This window comes from Panulirus ornatus, chromosome 25 (genome assembly GCF_036320965.1).
Source record: "Panulirus ornatus isolate Po-2019 chromosome 25, ASM3632096v1, whole genome shotgun sequence".
In the NCBI taxonomy this organism is placed as follows: domain Eukaryota; kingdom Metazoa; phylum Arthropoda; class Malacostraca; order Decapoda; family Palinuridae; genus Panulirus; species Panulirus ornatus.
This window is the reverse complement of record NC_092248.1, coordinates 15,712,039-15,712,527: the sequence shown is the minus strand read 5'-3', so window position 1 is coordinate 15,712,527 and position 489 is coordinate 15,712,039.

The window sequence follows — 489 nt, the reverse complement described above, 5'->3', positions numbered from 1 at the left end:
CGTGCCACAGGCGGGAATGCTATCGCTAAGCGATGGGCCTGGCTAATAGGAAATAACTACTCGAATACTATGTACTCGAATACCCTTCGTCTCATGTTGGTGAGCAACAGGGTCTACACCGGTCATTTCCCAACGGGCGCACATAGCCAGTAGATAGCATTTTACCGAATCTACATGTACAACGGGGAGGTATATGAATACGAACAAAGGGCATAGGAACGCGCACGTTCGTAGAACATACAAACCTCCAACAGCCAGGATCGAACGCGGAACCCCCGTGCTAAAGACTATCCTGACCTAGCGGTAGCATTCCCACCTGTTACGCAAGGATCCCGGGTTCGATCCTGGCTGTTGGAGGTTTGTATGTTATATATATATATATATATATATATATATATATATATATATATATATATATATATATATATATATATATATATATATATATATATATATATATGAAAGCCGGCAAGGCAATGAGTTTGGATG